At 42.0% G+C, this 19,004-nt stretch overlaps 1 long non-coding RNA gene across 1 annotated transcript; it reads left to right on the forward strand.

Moving 5' to 3' along the window:
• Positions 1-4,598: 4,598 nt before the first annotated feature.
• Positions 4,599-6,574, forward strand: LOC125500349. Its single transcript, XR_007277690.1, has 2 exons — positions 4,599-6,272; positions 6,494-6,574. It is a non-coding gene; the product is annotated as an uncharacterized LOC125500349 (long non-coding RNA).
• Positions 6,575-19,004: the final 12,430 nt, after the last annotated feature.

Here is a 19,004-nt window from a genome sequence, read left to right on the forward strand (position 1 = left end):
GGGTTAATGGGTTACGCTATCGATCAGACCTGCAAAAGCTCCAACGACGGCGCGCCCGACGTTCACGACGGCAGCTTTTCCCTCCTTACTCTCCCTCCCTCCCTCCCTCCCTACCCCCCGAACTACCACCCCGTCTTTTTTGTATTTCCATTCTTTCCTTTTTCAATTTTATTCACCCCCTTGCTCCTTTACCTCTCTCTTTCTTCCTCTCTGCTTTTTTTTTTTTTTTTTTTTCCTCGGCATCACCCTCAATTCGATACCGCCCCTTTCGCGGCCCCACTGACGTACTCAATCACCGACACTTTCAGCATTTTCATATGTTCTTAAGGGAAAACCGAACGCACCCCGACGTCCTCCTCGTTCTCATCATCTTCTATCACTGTACTCGTTACGTTACGTTACGTTACGCTACGCTACGTTATACACGGAGGTATAGCATTCGAGATATCGTCGCGTTACAAGAGTTTCGGTTGTACACACAACTGGTCCATGCGTAACGGAAATAAAATTAATAAAAATAAATGAGGAAAGAACTGTTCAAATTTTATCAAGGAAGTCGGATTATAAAACGGTAAATGTAACGCGCTGTGTAAGATACTTATAGAATTTCAATTCCAGAATCCAAAATAATTAGGTAACGAAAAACATATCGGATAAGATGAAGAGAATCTAAAGAAAAAATTGTTCATGAAAATACAGAGAAGATATGAAAATTCTTGCTAAACCTGATGTGTTTCGCGCACTGCACATTACAGAAAATATTTTTACCATCAGATTGATGTATTTGACGCGATTTTGTTTTTTCACTCCTTGGCGAACGTTATAGCATCGGAATATTCCGAAACGTATACAAGTGTGCGTTAAAAGTGACAGTTTGTAATTGAATCTGTGCGTACGCATGGATTTAAACAAGGTCAGGGGTCAGTGACACAGCCAAAAGTTTCAATGTCTATCCTTCTATTTCACATACAATTTAGTTTCGTTAAACCCACTTGAAGCCAAATTACAATTTGTTTAGCAGCCGGTAGGTACTAGAACCATCGGGTTTACTCGAATAGATGCGTGAAGTCCACGCACCATTTTATCGGAACAATTGTCGAACCTACCGATTATCACACACCCATACCTGAATGGTCAGGGTCACTCGCATAAAGTTTTCGCTGTTCACGAATATACCCAGTTTATATCGAATATTAACTACACGACCCGCTAATTACCGTGTAAATTAGAACGGAGCTGCAGTGTAATCAAACGCATCTGTTGTACATTTTGGCAAGGATTCAGAGTTTTTTTTACTCGTTGTCTCTGATGCTGTAATAATGATAATGGAATCTGGTTGGATGAGAGTAAAGATTGATCCGGTTCGAGTAAAAATTTCAATTTTTACCCAATAATTCTCCGAAACGCTCGGATCTCTGCTCGAAGAAAGATCAGCTCCGATGAGGTCGGTTGGTCAGTTGTTTCAATGGTCTTATAGAAAAAGTGAGAGAAAAAAAAAAAAAAAAAAAAAACCGTCCAACAGTTTGTTTAGAGATTCTAATTGATATGCAACAAGGAGTTTCGTACGGTATTATACCTTTCGGAATACGAACTTGAACTTTCGGACGAGTGTAATGGATGGTTAGACCGCTCGCGGTGTAAAGTACCGTTTTTCTACTTCCACAGTACGCTAAACCAGCTGCTAATTATCAGATTCATAAACAACCGGACGACACCGTCGTTCTCAGACGATGATTCGTACGAAGCGATCAAGTGAAAAGTTAAATAAATAAATAAATCAATAACGCTATGCTCAACGGTTTTCACATTCGGAGAGAAAATTTTCCTTTCGTACGCCACGGTGGGGAAAAAAAAAAAAAAAACGCTATTGTTTCTGGCACACGAAATTATTTTTTATGAAATTCACGTTTCTCTGAAATGCCCGTTGTTATATGCGATGACCAAGGTGTAATTTTGTTGTTGTTACTGCTGTGGTTTTTTTTTTTTTATACATATTATTGTGCAAGTAGACATAAAATATATGGCGTTCAAGTGCAACAGCGTATACATACGTGTATATGTATACATCAAAGAACACGAGGCTCGGGATGACCTTCATTTCCGGGAATCGTAAAACGAATCGTTGCACAACGAATAAATACCAAACGTACGAGTGCTCCGCAGCTATTGTAAAATTATGTCACACGCGAATAGAATTGTTGTTTTTTTACACGTACAATTACGTTCGTTCGTTTTTCTTCAGCCGTATACCAGAGACCACGCGACGAATCGGTTTCCGCTTTTCTTCATCCAAGTTCGCGAAATACTTAAAAATTAGCAACGCGGCACCTCTTCTTCTACAACCTCGGTCTTAGCTCGACAATTCTAGTAATTAGACGTAATGAATTTGAAATGCAGCGGACCTTGAACCGACGTGACGCTGAAAATACTTGACAATTATTTATACGTAATGTGTTTCAATTTGTCGGCGCGTGAAAGACGGTCGTCATCGCGGATCGTTGATTAAACGCCGCTGAGGTTCGGTAGTCTCCCTCGTCATCGAAAAATATGAAAACAAGAAGGAGACGCGAAGGACGTGACGTCGATTCATTACGGAGAATTCAGCCGAGTTCCAACGTACAAGTCGTCGTACACGTCGGAAGACTCGGAACGGCCGCCGACGCGCACGATGCGTTTAAGCGACGGGGACGATGTTGCGCCCGAGACTCGGATCAGCCTGAGATATTGCGTGCCAACGCAATGTTTACACGGGGCGTTAATTGCGCAACGTTTGTGCCAGCGGCGCAGAGCGGCGTATCTCGTGCCGCCGTAACGTAACCGGTCCCCTAATATATCTTTACGCGGAATAAGCGACCGAGCACGTGCTCCGACTATTCCGCCGAACGCACGTTTATTAAGGACTTAAATTTTTCCACGGCCCGCGCACCGCGCGCGGGGTTCCCCGCAAACGATGATTTTTATAACGCATTTATATACGAACAGGTAGTGCGAAGCGATTTTCTAATACGGTACGAAATCATATCGCTACGCGGTGCAGAGTCATCGTCGAACGACGGCTGAACGTATATCGTCGTTACTTCTTACGATCCACATGATACGGGAGCGAGATCGCGATCTCTGTGTACCTACACATATGCTTGTGAGAATCGCTGCGTGGCTACGTGGTATTATAGATATTGCGCTGAGCGTAGCCGATTCGTAATGGATCGTAAAAATATAGTATATATTGTCACGTAAAGTGACGGTGGAGGTGCGAGGAAACAACGAGACGCGGTGGAACCAGATCTCGAACCGCTGTTGCGTAGATCGCGGATCCTAGGCGAATAAATTATCTAGCCAGTATATGAACTCGATATCCAAGTTTCCTTGATGAAATATTTTTTATTAAGCAGTTCTCTGATCATCCTCTCCTCAAAAATTAGCTGAAATTAAACACCTGTTTTATTTTATTCGCGACCGCGAATCGAATTGAATAACTCGAAAGATCGTTTCCTCCGTTAAATTTTCAAAAGCGTTGAAAAATTTCACCCGCCATAATGGACGGTGGTGATGATTTTTTCTTACACTATGACCGATCATCGTCATGTTAACACGAATTTCGTCGATCCGTGAACCGATCTATGCTTGTAGTATTAATCGCACACTCGAAACTGTCAGAAAAATCTGTGAGCATCCGTATATATAATCCGATCCCACGTGACACTGGACGATTTATATTACGTGGCCCAGGATATGTATACATAATGCTTATATACATACGTGTACGGTAATATCCGGTATCAATATCGAGCTCCACTACCAGCTGCCAGCTATATTGTGTATATACGGGGATAAAGATTCGCCTGTCGCTTCCGGACAATCCACCGTATACATTTTTTATCATTCATTTCGCAGGTGTGTAGAACGGAGATGAAGGTACGATTTTTTCAACCCCCCACTACGCGCAAGAAGCGAAAGGGGAGTCGAAAAATTTTATAGAAAGAAAAAAAAAAAATCACCGATCCGAGCTCGGATTCCAAAAACTGTTTGGATATCGAAAAAAAATATCGAACGTACGAAAGTCAAAATCAGCTTGTTTTCTTGAGAAGTTTTTTTTTTTTTTTTTTTTTTTCTCTCAATTCGTACCTATATGATTAATGGAGCGAGTATCGTTGGTCGTGGTCGTCCGACAAATCAAGACTCGGATCACGCGTCAATTTATCCAGGTACGAAATAACGTGATTCGTTAGTGCAAATATAATTAATTGCCTTCCTCATTCGTAGCGAATGGTGGATGCAGCTATGAATCATATTATCCATTTGATAGCCAATCCGAGTGGCGTCTAGATATGAGGGAGAGTAATAATGATATCGATAATGATAATCGTATGATGCGCATATAATGTATGCATGTAACATCGAATTCGGTAATGACGCTGGGCTAATTTCAGCTGTGCGCTCAGCAGTTTAACCGAAAGCCAAACAATTTGATCGACGACGTGCCGAATGAAAGCAGATAACGCGTTGCGAATAGTTTCCGAAACTTCTACTCGTGGGGGGGGGGGGGGGGGGGGGGAGGTAGCCTCTTATTTTCATCGACGGAATTTCGCGCGCAGAGAAGAAGAAGCATTGAAAGAATAAAATGACAAAAAACGTGTCAACTGGTTGAGGAGTTTCCGATTTCATGCACATAAGGAACAGCGCTTGTTGGGCAAATATATTCAAATTCAAGTTCTCACGCGTAAACTTTGAAAACGCAATATAAGGAGAAGAAATTCGGTCGGCGTAAAAAAAAAACAAGTTTAGAATGTCGCGAGGTGACGCGGAAGGCAATATATATCACCCTCCGGCGAATTCCGAAATCATTATTATTATTGTTGTTGTCACTTGTTTCGGGCATTTCGTTTTTTTTTTCCCTCTCAGAATTTCTTTTCGCGTGTACGTACCCGATGCGCACGGATGTGCAAAAATTTTTACGGCGAGATACAATTTTTCGTTTATTCAAGGAGAAATCCGCGCGAGACTCTGTACCGCAACGTCTCGTTCCCCGAGAGTGCTGACAAGCGTACGTACATACATACACCGGTAGGCAGAGCAAATATGACAAATATGAAATCTTCCCCCTCGTTCACCGCGTTAATTTTGAAAAAATTCGACTCCCTACATTTCATATTTATTCACGGGGGATGAAAACAAGATTTCCTTTTATTCTTTCTTCTTCGTTTTCAACCAAACCGCGCGAAGCGATTCGACTAACCGCAGCTGTAGGTATCTATGATTGTAGATTCACACGTATACAACATGTATCATGCTATCGAAATCGCGCGTACAATAATTTTCGCGATACAGTTAGGTAAGCGTGCATCTGTGTTGTTATCATTAATTATACCTCGCAGAGTAGGATAATTAGCGAAAAGTTCGCGTAACGCTGCAGTTATTGGAGTTTCGAGCGCAGACGTTGAAGAAAAAGTAAATTCGACTAAAAATAAAATCGATCGTCGCCAGCGCGGTATTCTGCGCAAACAATAATTCGAAGTGAATGTACGAAAAAAGAGGTAAGAATAAAAAGAAGAAGAAAAAAAAAAAAAAACACTTCTCAAAGATAAGACCATATCATTAGCGAGAGGCGAAAACCAGTGGTGCAGCGATTGACTAGCGGTGGCGATAAAAATGCGGTAGAAAAAAAATAAAATAAAAATAATAATAAAAATAACGAGAAGGAGCGAAAATGAGAGACCGTGCGCGTTTGGAAGGTGCAAGATGCAGGTGTACGCTATACGCGCGGTGTTACACACCCAGAGGTGTGTAATATAATTTTCATAGAAGATGAAATTGCGCGGGGTATGTGCGAAATAGAAATAGGGTATACCTACGGCTAACACGCCGCAGAGGTGTTAGGTGCTAATTGTTCAATTATCGTCGGTTTCATGCTTCGCGAGACCTCAAGGTATGAAAATCATGATTTTCGTGTACGGCGCGCACACTCGGCTACGGATTCGCGTGTGTGTGTGTGTGTGTGTGTGCGTGCGTGGGTAAGTAAACGTGCACGTACACCGCGTACACAGTATACGTACGCGCACGTTGCCAATTATATATCATCCGTCCAGCATAGATGTGATACGCCCGCGTATTTTGCAGAGACTAACGCGCGAAAACGTTGTGTGCCCAGAAGCATAGACGCGTACGCCCAAATTCACTTTAATTACAAAACCAATCTGGTCTAGGCCAGAGCGATCTCGGAGAACGACGTTATATCGCGCGGACGCCGCATTCCTAAAATTACATAAGATACGGTAAGCGAATAAAATAACAACCGTGTATCCAGAGCGCGGTCGTAATTTGCTTACCTATATATGTATATGTATATATAGAGCTATAGTCGATTCTTATCGGACAACGATTGCCACACATTATATTTATATTGAACGCGAAATAGGCTCACGTCGATCAAACGTGGCGTTCTAATTTCATTGGAATAGTATAATCGTTATTACCGTATTTGATTTTTTTTCAGCCACGCGGATGAAAAGAAATGAGGCGATACAGATGGAATGTGATAGCGTTGCAGTAAACGAGATGAAGAGAAAAAGACGGTAAAAAAAAAAAAAATCAAATTCGGCCGTGACTTCGCAGATCTGCAGCACGTTATGTACGCCTGTATACTTTTCGCGTATGATACGCGCACACGTGCGGTTTTACTTATACAATGGCGGCTGACGTCTGCAGCACGATCGTAGCATGAGATTGTATACGATACTTTACATGTGTTACGGTCGAATTATTATCGATCCATACGTAATCGGTTTAACACAAGTACGAAAATTGAACGTGAAAACTTTCTATCCGCGGTACGTACGACTGGTCGTATTACAACGCGATAAGGAGTATCCACGTATAATTATCTAATAATATTATGAATTCTATTTCATTTTTTATCCTTTATCTCTCTCCACCTCCGTGGCTATCTTTTTTTTTTTTTTGGTTTTTTTCAGATGTAACAGCGGTGCGTTAATTACCGCATATTCATCGGGAAGAAATGAACTAAATTAATCGTACATATACGAGCCGGTATATACACGTGAAATTAGTTCTTCATAATTATTATGTAAACTTTAAACTTACACGGTTAACACGTGTTGGCATGTTTATTCAATGATATTCGTATTTGCCGTATGTCTGTATTTTTTTCTTTCTCAATATCTCTCGCTTCCAATTTCGTAAATTGACAAAATCTGGTTCGCGTAAAAATAAGAATTACGAAACACCATCCGTTCGTCTTTCCGACGTGATTGAAAAATGTACGAAAACGAACGAAAACGATAGAACGAGATACAAAGTGAAAAAAAAAAAAAAAAAAACCAATCAAAAGACGTACAATTACTTTACCCCCTCTGACGATTAGCAACCCGATGCAGCATTTGTAACCTCAGAGTCAGTCGCAGCACACCACCCCCTTCGAACACACCGTGTATAGAAAAAAAAAATTTCGAAAAATCGAATCGATATCAGAGACAAAAAATTAACGGATTTAATCCGATCTGAATTCTCTAAGGCGCGTCGACGTCTCGTTCTCTCTATGAGATAGTCAAAATTTACCCGCGGTGTGACTCTCGTTGACGAACGTTCGTTTCACGATCATTGCTATAAACTCTAATTACAATTCCCTCGCGAATTAGATGGTGGAAATTAATTGATGTTTCGTACACCTAATTATACGTACGTTGAGTTGAACGAAGATCACAGGGTTTCGCTACTATGTAATATCATATTTAATTCAAGATAATCCGTCTATCCCGCTGCTCGGATTATAAATTCTAACTCATCAATTGCCGTCGTCGTAGGAATCGAGGCATGAGGTAGATCAGGTATGCACGCATTACACGTGTGCGTGAGCGCGAAGTGTGTACGTCTCGTTTTGGTACGATGTATATAAATTAACTCCGACTCGAGTAAACCGTGTCATAAAGAACAATTATTTATCGCGTATACCGCGTGTAACCTGAATTTTCATCGACGCGACCTAAGCCTACGATGATGTACGACGACTAAATTGAGTGTGGGTGAGTAAATACATACGTACACATTTGCACACGGGGCACCTCAGGCCGAATCACCCGGTCCGTAACCCTGACCATTTTTTGCAATCAATTTTTTAATTAAGCCCATCCCTCACCGCGTGTGCGATAAAAAAAGATTCTTCGATTTCAATCTTCGATTTCCTTAAAAAATCAATAACCATTATCCGCTACACGTGGAATATAATTAAAAGAGTCGCTGATTTTTGTGGTACTCTGTCTTCATCTACCTCGTCGAACATCTAGTCCCCGTAGAAAGAAACTGGAGTAAAAAAAAAAACGGATTTCACTGTCGGTTCAGTTTTAAAACAAGATTTTTTCGTCCTCGTATCGTTAGACGGAAATCGTGCGGATCTCGAGATTTCCAAAGAAAAGAAGGCGACGAAATTTTTCGGAAAATCCTCGACACGGCGTCGAGTTCGCTCATCCATGATTCTACAGGAGTGAGAATTATCGGTTAAAGAAATAAATTCAAATTATCGCTCGAATGCGGGTTAAAGTCGGAGGCTAAACGATTTAGCAGGTAATGTCCCGTGTATACATGTCGTGTGCGCGTACTCGTGAGAAATATATATATACAGTCCGTATAACCTCGAGCTTGTTTCTGTTCGAGTCTGAATTCTGCAGCAGCAACGGAGGCAGCCATCGGTGGAGTTATAGCTAGCGCTGGAGGCTGGGGCGTGGAACACATAAAATGACGACAGAGCGAGTACGTATGACGGTTGTGATCGAGTAGGAGTGGGTCAAGGCTCGATTTGTCCCCGTGGCCTGGATATATCTAAGCTGCAAGATAGTTACCAAGTTGATTGTTATGGGTCGTCGTTTGATTCGGAGAAATATCGAGCGACTCGTTCGCTAGAACCGTTCCGTGGAAGCGACCAGTTTTAACAAGGATGTTATAGCGGATCCGTTGAAGAAAAAAAAAAAGGAAAAAAACGAAAAAAAAAATAGAGAACAAAGTCCTTCGACAAATAATAAAGTCCGATGGAGCGCGCCTCAATTTGTGGAGGTAGTGCAGCATAATGAGCAGCTACTCGGCATACTCTGTACGTATATATGTACGTATATTTAAATTTTGTGTAAACCATATGGATGGATACGCGGGAAGGGAATTCAATCTACGATAGAAATGAGCATATTTCCTCGCCATCTTTCTTCTCCTCTTCTCTCAGCTTTTTCAAATAGATATCAGAGGAACGAGAAGAAGAAAAGAAGGAAAAGAGCGAAACGAAAGCAGCAGCTACTGCAGGGCGTACGGTACCGTGCGGATATATACCTAATATCGAGATGTGATGCTATTAGATATATGCCGTACGCTCCGTAAAGTCGCCTTGCAATTTATAAGGGATATATCGATGGAAGTATTCGGTATGGGTGAGATATATATATATATATACATAGGTAAGTTGCGTGGGGTATAGATAGAAAATATACGATGTCATACAGAGCGGAAAGGTGGAAGTCAAGAGGAAATATTACTCGTCCTCGGAGAGAAGAACGTCAGCGTATAAAAGTGTGGATATCGGTATACGCGGCAAAGGTATAGGCGCCTGCGGGGTACCCAACCTATGAAATGCTTTTGAAAAACCAATGAAAAATAACCACCCGCGTGTAAAGGAATAAAAGAAATTAAAAAAAAAAAATTTCCACTCCTTTTTTACCAAGCTGTACATCGCCTGATTAAATCGTGGATACATCGATATCGGAACCGACTCACTATTACACACGACTTTGAATATCAACGAAAAATATTAACGTCGTAGTTTTTTTTTTTTTCAATAATTCGTTTCTGAAAATGCGATACGCAGTCCTTCACGAACGTCACTATACTAGAGAAAATAAACAAACTTTTTCTTTGCCCGGTTACGGAGCTTTTGCTAAAAAATGCGGTGTGGAATTGATAAGAAATGTTATTTGTACGATTTTAGTAAGAAGTTTTCATTTCGTTACGAATGAAAATCTTTTTGATCTCCTTTTAAGCGTTCCATCAATTATTAGCCGTGAAAAGTTTTCTGGAAACGTGTAATCTGAATTCTCTTTACACGGTACGCAAATCCATCCTTACACCTGACCGTATACACTCGTTTAATTAATTTAGTCACTCGCTCGGTTATTCCGACGCATTTAATCCGCGCGTATCGTTCGAAACCGAGCAGGTACCTAAACCTACCTACCTACCTACCTATCTTACCAGTAGCGTGCCAGCGAGTTTTGAGTTGTGGGAATTGCGAGGGAAGACTACGGAGCAGACTGTTTAGAGAAGAGACTGCTTTATTCTATGCGCAAAGATGGTAAGATGGCTCGCTCAGTGAATCTAATGCAGAATTAGTAAAGTCGAGTAGAGTAAACTTTCCCGTTATACGTTTCCCTACAGACTACACAGCCACTCTTCTCTTACTCGCGATGTTCTTTAGCTACAAATATTGACTCCGCCGACAGTAGCGGCTCGAAACGAACGAACGAAACTGGAGCGAGCCATCACGGTTTGCTTTATCGCGTTCATTTCCCACTCTACCTAGAAGCTACTTGTTCCGGGGGAAAAAAAATTGAAATTTTCAACCATGTACCTTGTAGCGATTTCAGAAAAATTAATCCCCGAGCTTGTCGTTCGTCGAATAAATCAGATGGATTATCACACTCACTCGTACGACGTGGTTGCGGGATTCACTGCACTGGTTATATTCGCGAAACGAGCTACGAATTTGGAATGAAATTCGTTAGAAAGCTCGTTATAGTTCATCAATTTATTTATTCATTTTCTCAATCGATCCTCCGCAATTGAAATTGCCGACGAATTCGTCTCGTTTTCTGTAGTTTTAATTGCATACGTTTAGAAATAGGAGAATTGCGAAGTGCGGGCGAAACTTTTGTTGTTTTGTTTCTCGGGTGTTGCGAATAAAAATTTATGAAAAATTATCGAATCGCTGTCACCGACCGAACCGGATCAGTTTCAAAGCTGTTCTGCAGAATTATGGAAATCAAAAATTTTTTTCTCTTCAAAAACGTAGCTTATCGCACACGGTGTGTACAGCGATCGGGGTCAGAAGGGCAAGCCCGCAGTTTAAGAATAGAAGTGATCGTTTTTATCTCGCAATCGGTTTATCGCGTATATAGGTATACGTGTGCAATATGTATAATAAGACGGCTCGGCGTGTATGCGGAGAGGGTGAAATGGCGAGGAGATAACGGTTTGTATAATTCCCGGCCGCCCTCAACTTCGCCGAAGAGTCCCCGGACAAACTTATAAAGTCATTATTAATTGCCACCACCCTCAGGTATATACTTACGTAATCTGATCAACGCGGACTTCCTACAACTTTTAATATACCCACCCGGTATGCACGAGTGTACGATACTCCAAAAACTCCATAAGGCGATTATTTTACGCATCCCCAAGTTGTCGTCGTTATTAGTACCCATTCCCCCCCCCCCCCCCCCCCAATCCAAGACTCTAGCGATCGTTAATTAATGCGAATGAAAATTGTATCCCGTTGAAGAAACGTCGATGTACGTACGTAGAACGGCATATCCAGGTGACAGTTGCGATATGAGGCGGATGAATTTTTCACGTGCCTCGTTTCGTCGGGAATTTAATTTATTTATTAACACGTATCAGAAAACAGTATCGAATTACGAACGCCATGCATACCGTATCAAGGATCCTCGCATAAAGGCATTCTATACAGGGCATTTCACGTCAAACCGACGGGTCATCGGCCGGACCCCGTGGAACTTTGATGCCCCATGGATCTTTTGGTGGTTCGTTTCGCTCAAAGAGGAGATCTCTAAGTTTTCGAAATTTTTCCGCCATTTTCAGAAGCATCTGAAAAGTGAAGCTCCAAGCTTCGAAATGCTTTTTTCACAATCCTCTACCCCAATTTTTCGAAATCGGACGTTTTTCGTAGCGAAAATAGGGTGACATCTAATCACTACCACGTGTAGAAAGTGAAAAACTCGTTTGCCGAAGAGTTTCGATAATCGCGAGAACAGGTACTTCCGATCTCGTTTGCTGTTCGGATGTGTCTCGATTTCTTTTTTTTTCTAAAACGAGTTAATCGCTAGAAATTTTCGAATAACCTACCTATACATTATCGTCTGCGCTACTTTCGCTACCATTGTCAGATACGACGGAGTCAGTTTTATCCCTTCTATTTCTTATCACTCTCATCGTCAGACTCGCATACACAGGGAGTTTTTCCCCCGGGTTCTTCCCCCTCCCCCCCCCCCCCTTCGGTCATCCACGGTGTCACTTGTTGTTGTTTTCGGATTTCAATGAAATGAATGTAATCTCATCGTACCCATATACGGAGAGAAGAAGTATGAAAGAATTTTTATCGCTACACTATATCCGGTGCAAAGTCGTATCATAGATATACCGTGTGTATAATTATTCTTAGAAATTTCTTGTTTGCCTTACGGTACAGGTTTTTAAAACTGGTCCATTATGGGGAAGTCCAGTTTTATAAATACTTGAAAAAGAAAACCATAAATAAAAAAAAATTCCCCGTTAATATCCTAATACGCATATATGAGGAAATTGTATAAAATCATTCCACACGATTTCGTACATTATCGCGCATAGGGGATTAACGACCGTCGTAGCCCACAAAAGGGGGAAACCCCTGCGATTTGCCGATGAACACGTAATAAAAACGAGAGAGTCATCTAATCGATCGAAGTTATCGTCACGGGTCGCGAAATGCGGAGTAGTTATATCGATACCGCAATTGCAGAAATCGCAAATCGGGTTTACGATGGAGATTTGGCCGATAATAATTCCTCGCGAATATTTTTACGGCTGTCAGCCGACACTTTTGGAAAATTTGTACGTCTGTGAGCGTATTATTGTCAAAGATTTTTTCGTTGGTCGATACGCTTCCGCTCATCGACGTCCATTTTTCGATGAAATCGGCGTGTGGTATGCCGACGAATAATATGCACGACGATGTAAACACGAAGCGATGGTTGCAGAGTTGCGATAATAATTCACTTTTTGACAGCTACGTATGACAGATGTGATACACGTGTCTCGGTGGCGTAAGAAAAATAAATAATATCCTGTTTTAAGCCGGCGATGTGACGTATATGCGATTCGACGGAGTAATCGATTGATTCGCACCTCATAAGTTACGTTCAACTGAAACGAATAGATCGTACGTTCGGTATACCTGGTTTATTACATCGATACACTTGCAGTTCAAATCTCAAACTTCCCAACTGGAGAAAAAAAAAAAAAAAGAAAAAAAAATCAGGAGGAAAAGAAATTTGCATTCCTGCAGAGGAAGTCGTTCGTTTCGTACAGAGTGTCGCCTCGCCTGATTCGAGCTAGTCGGTTTGCTTTTTTTTTTTTTTTTTTTCTCAACATTCAGAGTTCGTATACCTGATACACGGTAATATATATGTATATGTAAGTAGAAACGCGACGACCTGAGATAACGAGATACATAAATTAAAATGCTAATTAATATTTTCAGGGCGTTTGTGATTGTGGGTGGGAAATACCGCGGTTCTCGCGAATACACGCGTGATATGATATTGGAAAGAAAGAAAAAAAAAAAAAAAGAAAAACCGTGCCAGGTCTTCGTTATATTTCTTCACAACATCGAACGTCGAACACAACGAGCGTACATATACAAATCCGCTTCGAATTTCTACACGGCAACGGTGCGGTAGATAAAATGCGCCGTGCAATTTTTCGATGTGGTTGCATCAGTCGGTTTTCAACTTACCATTTTCAGGTCATCGACAACAAGAACCGGAAAAAACTCAGTTTTTTTAATTCGTTTCTAACACGAGAAACGAATCTTCCACTTCGCAGTTCTTTTCTCAATTCATCTGACGATATTTTTTTTGTCATCGAACGTATAAACTTTTCAACTTCGCGATTAGTATCTGTATCTAATTGTAAGTGCGACGTTTTATGTATTTTTTTTTTTTTTTTATCGCGAAGAGAATTGTCTGTACCGAATTACGGACAATTCGAGAGCGCTAAAATGTAGCAAGAGCCGATGTACAGGTATACCGAAACCGGTAATACGACTGGTATAATATTACGTGGGTATTATTGAAACGGTCGGTTAGCGGTTCGTGGAGAAGTACATCACAAACTGGTTGAGAAACTTGCGCGAGTTATGTCGTATATATTCAGGTACCGGAGTGTCATTAGGGTGTTTCGGAAGAGAAAAAAAAAAAATAAATAATCCTCTCTCATGGAAACAGACTCGAAGGTTGAAATTTGGCCTGAAAAAGATGCCTGTCAAAATCTCACCTCTTCATATTATTATCAGCGCAGTTTTTTTTATTTTTCATAAGAATTATTTCGTAGGAAAAATGTCGTTTGTTGCTTTCGAATTTTGTTACTCTCGCTAACAGATCAATGTACAGATTCGAAAGCCGTTCGAGATCAAAGTTGAGATAATGTTGAATTTCACGATTTTTCGAACTTTTCGGATTCGAGACCGGACACGTAGTCCGGATAGCACTTCCTTCATTCCGGATAAACCGTGGGCAAGGGAACGACAGCCGAACCGACTGACTTGGAACTAATTAAAACGGATGACAACGTTCCAAAGTCGACTGAACATTATTTGGCCAATTTATCACACAGGCTGTTTACCGAGCATTAAATTACACGTACTTAGATGTCCGAGCGTCGCCTCGGGTCTCTACTGTACGTATATCATCTCCGACGCCGCGGCTCAAGATGCTTCTGCACGTACGCGTGTACGTATTTACCTCACGTATACACATATATATATGTCTGCGTAACATCACACCCGCCGGCAGCTTTGCATGTACACAGAATCGAAATTAAATAGGAGTAAGTGCGACGGCGATGTTCGTTGAATTATCTCGTTCTTTACGCCCGTGAATAATGAGAGATGTTCTCCAGAGCTTCAACGTGTTAATTATCGTCTGGAATCCGAAACCCTCCGCAATGATCGAAACGAGAGATCTCGTAGGTATCCGCCGAATTGATCGAAGCTCACCTCTGCAGTCTCAACATCCCGATGTGCGGGTGTAAAAGGTGCGGGAATCCGTACGATTATATCGATCCACGACGTCTCTGGTAACTCGATAACGAACGGAGGATAAAATTAAACAAAATAAAAATTAAACGAAACAGAGTTATCGATGCAAATCAAAACTTGATAACGAATCGATATACCGTTGATTAGAATTAGGGAGCTAAGCTGGTCTCATGATCGATCTATACGACGGATTATCTACTTTTACATATCTAAAAGAAACAGGCGGATGACGCTAATTATCTTCGACGAGTTTCGATCCGAAGACAATCGCGAGTCGCGTTAGATTACATATAAATTACCATAATTTTTTAATTCACTCCTTCAATCCTCGACGGTTCGATCTATTTTCACAAACGCCCGATATTCGGCTACACGCGGCGTATAACCGTCGCGTCGTTTTATATATTCATTTCTATCTTGTGTTTCAACATAACGAATCGACGGTATACATACACATATATATGTATTACAAGTGTTATATGTACACATTGGTATACATGTACATATATCGGTAATAATAATTTCACGGAATCTGTTCAACGCGGTGCGAATACGCGTTTATCTCTCCGGCATAAATCAGCATGCTCAATTATGATATCCGAGCGAAAATATCCGCGAAATTGTATCTGCACGGTAGACGATTGACGTCACGTCAACTGTAAGTACAACACGTGTGACACGCCGTACCTACGTACCTACCGTCGCGGGGTATCGTAGATAATCGTTATAAACGACGCAGAGATATTAAAACAACGCAAATACACATGTCGGCTCATACTTTGATAATTAACTTCATTCAATTACCGACCGACAATTAGTGCGATACGTGTACGAGCAAATTGACGTAATTATACCCGGTCGTTTTGGCGAAACGTCGGATGAAAAAAGTATGAAACTTAACAGAAGTACGAAATGAAAAGAAAGAATTATGCGTTTTTCAACACTCGTGAAACTGCAGCGACAGGTACGTAGTAGGTACCTACAGGCATGAATAATACATGTCGATTGCGAATACATATATATATATATGTATATATATATATATGGAAACGGACGAATATAATTCAATACGCAAACATGACCGATATATTTTTTTCTCTTTGTTACATTACGGTGACGTGACGTACGTGTAGCGAACGGATCTCTGCTGTCGTTGACAATTTTTTGTTGGTTCAAGAATCAAGCCTCGGGTGATAATTTATAGATTATTTACCGTTTCGTATCAATGTACGTGGATATCTATGAGCGCGTAATAACCGCATTTTCGGAAATCCTTCTCGGAGCTTTATCAAGTATGTATATTATATACATATACATATATACACGTGTCTCCGCCGTCTACATCGAATGTGTCAAGGGCTCGCCGAGTGAGTGATTTAAAAAACGAGGGGGGGGGGGGGGGGGGGGAAGGGAAAAAAAGAGAGAGAACAAAAAACAAACAATTCATGTAGGTTGTGTGTTCTTGCATTTATTTGCGCTAATCACGAGTTATACCTGCAGTAACGGCGCGGCGCATACGTATATGGAGTTGTACGTGTTAAGCGAGTTGCACAACGGCAAACAGAGACCTCCGCAGAAAACTGGGTTATGTATTTCGGCTCGGTGCGCAAACATTGCTCAACAAATTGTCGTTGGATCTACAGAGTGAGGCGGGTATATCGCGACTGGTTACTTACTTTGCATTGTCACAACCCCCGGGGCTCCGCAAAATCGCAACATCGAAGCAGACGCGGTGCGGAAACCGAGATCTTTTCGTCCGATGTGCTTTGCGAAAGCAAATTTGAACCTTCCTTTTTTTGTTTCTTTCGTTTTTTCGTTTTCCATTTTCCGTATCCGTACGAGAGAGAAAAAAAAAAAAAACAAAAACAAAAAAGGACATCCAGACACGCGTGCCGTAGTGTGAGCGGGACGACGAGTCGATCCGCAGGGGGGGGGGGTGGTGGTGGGATTTTCCCGGTATAATTCTCCATTCCGTCTTTATTATCCTGTTCCACCCTTGCCGGACTAAAATTTCCGTGACGTCAATCGTTTCAAGGTCCCGTGTAGCGGAGGTGAGGGAAGAGAACGAGAAGAAGAAGGAAGGGGATGAAGCAGGTTGCGTATCGCGGGGACTCCGCAGCTTCTGCGTCGAGAGATTTGCCCTTTCCAAGGTCTCGAGCGCGGAGATCACATCTTCGGCAAACAGCTATTCCCAACCACCACCACCACCACCACTCCCCCCTCGTATACGTGTGTGTGTGTGTAAAGTACATGTGTATATCAACTAACACGGGCGAAATATCGACCCCGCGGTCCGACCGCATGAAACCACCGCTGTACTACCGTCGGGCGGCCCACGCTTTTATCGAAGATGGTCTCTCCTCTCTCGGTTTCTTTGTATGCACGGGTGTACATGTAATTACATACACTCATGTCGTACGACCTGCATAGAGAGATGTAGCCCGTATGTGGGGGACGTTACGGGGGTCGGACCAGCCACGTATTACAGTGGAAATGGCGGATTCCCGCAGATGGGACGGTGACCACCGCCGAACGATTCGTGGATCGTTCGATCGCTGTATCGGGATATAACGTAAATCGTTTATCGCTGGAGGAGAGAGAAATATATACCGAGGAAATCGCACCGGTGTTCACCGCTTGCCGCTTTGGTCTTGTGGAAAAATATTGGCTTTCCGACGTATCCGTTTCTCCCTTCGTCCCTACTGTGATGTAAAAATTCTCTTCCACTGAAATTCACGATCCCCAACGAGCGCGACATGCGGAATGAAATGCGGACGCGCTCCGAACCTAGGTATTCCGCAGGAATGACGGAAACGAAAACGTTCTCTTATGCGTGCAAATAGAAAAACTTTTACACGCATGGATTCGCAACGATGTTCAAACAGAGCGCGTAATTAGTAATTAGCCCTGATTTTCCGGCGATGAATAGAGGCGATCGCCTCGCGGATTACCTGTTTTTTAGTTTATCGTTTCCGTGCCCCTGAAATAGTCGGGACTCGAAGCGATCAGTATCGCGGAATTTTAGTATAATGGAGGTAAAACGAGGGGTTGCCAACGAATCAGACCAACGGACAAATGGAGGAATTACTTTACAGCGGCATCGTGGGTTCGTCCATTCGAAGTCTGCAGCGTCTAGATATTCGTCTAGATTTCACCTTCTAAAGTCAACTTAATGTACGTACCTATCTCAGCTTGAGGTTCGACAAATTTCTTTCATTTCGTTTTTTGTTCTGTCTCCGTTTTTTTTTTTTTTTTCATCCCGCGAAACGTTGACGTTTCAAATGCGACTCGCTCCAACGAATTGATATGGTAAATTAGCCGGAGACTCGTCTCGCGTCTTTCTTCTGTCGAGGTACAATAAAGCCTCGGAAAGTTACGTTCATTGCAAAATTCGCAACTTTCGATCGTAGCGCATCGCGGTAACGTAAAAATTTCAACAAAAATTCACCAAAAACACATCGCACAAAGGATATTCGAAAGTCGAAAAACAGATTTTGCACCGGCTGTGTCCCCTTCGCCGCAGAGGACATACGCACGACGATATGGTCCACCTGAATCCGTTCGTCTGCGAAAATCAAATAGAAGTCAATCAATCGACGCAAGAACTATTGGCGATTAATTTCGGCGTACGTAGGGGGAGTTTGGCGTGAGGGGATAAATCTGTCCTGGAACTTAATACGGGTGAGGTAGGTAAGTGGATTGACGACATGCGTATCAAATGACGTAATCTCGTGCCATGGCCAACGGCTCGGTGACCCTCGGGTGAAAGGTGCCTCCCGCACCGTCTGCTGCTCATTGTTTCTGTCTTGGCGCTAAAAATTCACGTGTACGTATAATGTGTGTAACGATAATTCATCGTACGGTGTTATTCCGGGATCGACCGAACTGCTGACGAGCGATAAAAAAAAATCCGCGCCAC

Source organism: Athalia rosae, chromosome 3 (assembly GCF_917208135.1).
Source record: "Athalia rosae chromosome 3, iyAthRosa1.1, whole genome shotgun sequence".
Classification (NCBI taxonomy): domain Eukaryota; kingdom Metazoa; phylum Arthropoda; class Insecta; order Hymenoptera; family Athaliidae; genus Athalia; species Athalia rosae.